This window comes from Capsicum annuum, chromosome 9 (assembly GCF_002878395.1).
Source record: "Capsicum annuum cultivar UCD-10X-F1 chromosome 9, UCD10Xv1.1, whole genome shotgun sequence".
In the NCBI taxonomy this organism is placed as follows: Eukaryota; Viridiplantae; Streptophyta; class Magnoliopsida; order Solanales; family Solanaceae; genus Capsicum; species Capsicum annuum.
In genome coordinates this window covers 88,988,664-88,992,571 of record NC_061119.1, presented here as the reverse complement: position 1 = coordinate 88,992,571, position 3,908 = coordinate 88,988,664, and the positions used below count along the sequence as shown (strand labels likewise).

Genomic DNA, 3,908 nt, shown 5'->3' with positions numbered 1-3,908 from the left:
TAGATCAATGACGTTTTTCCTAGAGGTAAAAGGAAAAGGGCTATTTCTATTTATGTTTGGTCAGATTAAATGAGCTCTACTGGTAAGCAATTTGGTGCAAGCTCTAGTGATGACATTGATGTAAAAAATATATCGTGAACAAATCGAGCTAAATGTTGATTCATAAGTAGGAGGGATAACATTTCCTTTTATCTTAATAGGCCCAAATCACTTTCTAAAACTTTAGCAATCTCACATCTATCTCATCATAGTTTGATTGGCTCTTCAAGCCTGGAAGATAAATTCATTTGTTTTGGTAGGCTTTTTCTGTTGTCTTACTACAGATACGAACTCTAAGAATTGTAGTTCTTCGTCGACATGGGCTTTCACCCAATGTACCCCCTTTCTCAGCCATTGAAGGTAAAGGTAGCGAGAGTGCACGTTTGACTTAAGCCTCTGCAGGTCTTTATTAGTATGACATAGTCACCTTGAGTTCCAAAAATAAGCATGATGGAATATGAAAAGACTCCACGCTAAGAATCATAGCATTTTTCTCTAACTTTTTAAATAATTATAAGGGCTGTGATATGTTTATTGGTTCTCCTTTCAACTGCATTCATTTTCTTGATATATTCCCTGTGTAGTTCTGCTTTTATGTTTTTTCAACATGCTTTACAGTAGGAAAGTTGTTGCTCTTTTATTTTATCTCGGGCTTGGATTGTGGCCATTATTATTGGAAAATATAAGTGAAACAAATATGATTTTTACCAAAGACCATTTTCTACCAAGCTAATAGGCATTGCTGATAGATAACTACAAAACAGAGGTTAACCTGTATGTATCTGTGGAATCTTGTACTGAGCAAAAAGAGTGCTTGGTACACATCAAATGTCTACTTAAGAAAAGTTGCCTGTCTTTTTCTGGGGATTCTGTGTACTAGAATCCCATCAGAGAGAGATTAGGTAGGAGATGAACCGATGATAAAACAAATGCGCTCAACTTTTACCAATCCGCAGGATCCATTGTGGAAATTGCTTTACCTGAAGGAATAGATTACAGGCAGGTTTACCTTATGTTACATCATATGCATTTTTTTCTTATGTTGGTCCTACGGAACTGAGCTACTTAATATTTTCCTGCATAAATTTTTAACTTTTCTCCGAGATTGTAGGTTTCCTTTACATTCGGTGAGAAAAATTGCAAAAGAAGTCAAGAGTCTGCAACCAAAAGATTACTTGTTCTAAAGAATGTGCTATGCCTAAAACAATAGGTTTTTATGCATGTGTGGAAATATTAAGGAGCTTTTTGGGTGCAGGTTCTATATTTTTACCATGTCTAATATAAACTTGTCTTTGATCTATTTTTGTATTTGAGGGCAAAATAGTTAATTTAATGTGACAAAAATGAGTTTTTTGACTTTACTGTTATCAATCATGTTAGCATAGATAAAATGTTTGTAACCTATCGTGAGTCACTAATTTTTACACACTAATAGAAAAAAACTCTTTTGATGTCAACAACTACGTCTCAATCCAAGAAAGTTAGGTTCGGGTATATGTATTCAGCATAAGTGGAATAATGAGGTTTCATATAGCCGATTCCAACTTGTTTAGAACTAATATTTTGGCAAAAAAGTTTGTAACCTTACTATTATAGTAATAAAGTTTTCTGAAAGATTGTTTTATGGCTTATTTATCTGTTCTTGATCTTCATAAAGATAGTGTTTTCTCCTTCTTATTCATACATTCATACTGTCCAATTTGCTGAATTTGCAGTTTATGATATGACCATTGCATACAAAATCAGTGCCCAACATTTTTAGACAACACATTTGGTGTTGATCTATATGAAATACGCCTTCATGTTTGATGCATTCTGCTAGAGAAAATCCCAGAATCTGATGAAGAGTCTTCCAAATAGATGATGAAGAAGACATTTCATTTCAAATATCAATTACTCTCTGATTTCATTTCCAATGGTCAATTCCCTAATGAAGGAACAAAATAAGAACCATCAACAACAAAATGCTTGACTAAATTAGTAATAATGATGCCTATTGCTGGTATATTTATATTCTTTACATTTTATTTATCTATATGAGAAAAAAATTGTGAATGTTTCTCTTGTATATACATTGCTTGTGTTGATTACTTCAATTTTCAACCTTATTCTATTTTTGGTTTGATTTTGCAAATGAAAAATTTAATAAAATTCTAAGAATCAAAAGTTAGTAGAAAGTACCCTATGTACTTAGTAGTGATGCAAATAGTTAAAAAGAGAATTTAATTTGTTGGATAATACAATGTTTTTTATCCTCTAAATTTTACTTTGCAAAATAACTGTTTGTTATATCTATCTTTTGCCAATTTTATCTGTATGTATTTTGGGTTCTCAATTAATTCCGACTCATATCACGTAAGCCCATTGAAGGGGAAACACATGTTTATTAGGATTTTTCGTTTTTCATTTTTATGATTCAAATTCGGACTTTTTAGTTAAAGTCTAGAGAGGAGAAACTTTGTTTCTACCTAACGATGAATTTAATAATGTGATTCAATGTAATTTAAGTAATAATCAAAACAAATATTGTATTTAAAGTAACCACATAATAAAAGTAGATAACAACCATACATACAAGCTGTTAGCATATGTATGTATTGTCCAAGAGGAAAGTAGTTAGTTTGATTGGATAGCAAATATATTTTAATTTATTCCAACTCCTGACTGGCCTCATGTACTGAATCAACCTATGCAGTAGGTTATAACTATCTAGAGAAGTAAAAATGCTAAAGAAAAAGATGTCTGGATTTTCGTCAATTATTCGACTTACTGGTTAACCGAATTATTTGTTCTTATCAATTGTTTTTTACCGAATTTTGATTTATGATCATTAGGAGATAGAGGTTTATTTATAAGACTCAAGTGTTTATTAACTCTTTTGCTTTATGAGCATCTTTCAATTAGTAGTAAATTTCATGCTTATTGTTGCTAATATTTAATTAGTAAATTTGAAGGATGGCAGTGCATGAGTTGGTCAATTCCTTTCAATAATTATTGTATATTGTAGTGACAGTGAATTTCAGACACACGTGTAATGCACATATCCTGTACTAGTATTTTAAAAGTAGGAAACTCCATAATTGAAAGTTAGATTACGATTATAGCGTTCAAAGGTTGATTGATCATTGTAGCCTCTTTTAAATATTAAATATTCATTGCCCTTGTCACGACCATTTAGAAGGGGAGCCTTGGAGTAACCGATAAAGTTGTTGCATTGTGACCAGGAGGTCACGGGTTCAAGCCTTGGAAATAAATTCTAGCAGAAAAGCCAGTCTTACGTAAGACTGTATACAATACACCCTTGTGGTGGGGACCTTCTCCGGACACTACATATAGCGGTAGTTTTAGTGAATCGGGTTGTCCTTTTTTTACAGTAAGGGGGAGATGCCCAGAGACATTATTACAATCAAACTCGTCAAAAGTACTAGTTACAGAGGTAACCGCATTATAATCCGAGCTAGTTTTGAGTACACTGCCGATACCTGCGAACTCAAAAGTTATGGGTGTTCTAGCATCAGTGTGGAGGAATATAATGTCAGGCTTTGTAGTAGGTAGTGTTCAAAGTATAGGGTGGTTGTGAGATCGAAAAATGTAGTGCCTGATAGAATTCGTAGCCAAGAGTAAGGATTGTGTGTAATGACGGTTAGATTTTGGTTTTCTTGAATGTATTCTTATTTCGAGTTAACCATAAATGCTAGAACAAGAAGGCATAGAAAATTGGTCATGGTAAGGTTGGTACATGCACATATATGTGGTGCCAATAAAGTAATCGTCTAAGCCAAGTAATTGATGTAGTAAGAGTAGAACCCAAAAGAGAAGGTATGTGGTCAAGTGATTGGAGATGGTACCAAAGAGGGAATGTGGCTGAG

The 3,908-nt window shown here is 33.2% G+C and overlaps 1 pseudogene; it reads left to right on the top strand.

The window, feature by feature from the left end:
- The first annotated feature begins 489 nt into the window (after nt 1–489).
- LOC107842042 lies at nt 490–2,210 on the top strand (annotated as a pseudogene).
- The last annotated feature ends 1,698 nt before the right edge of the window (nt 2,211–3,908 follow it).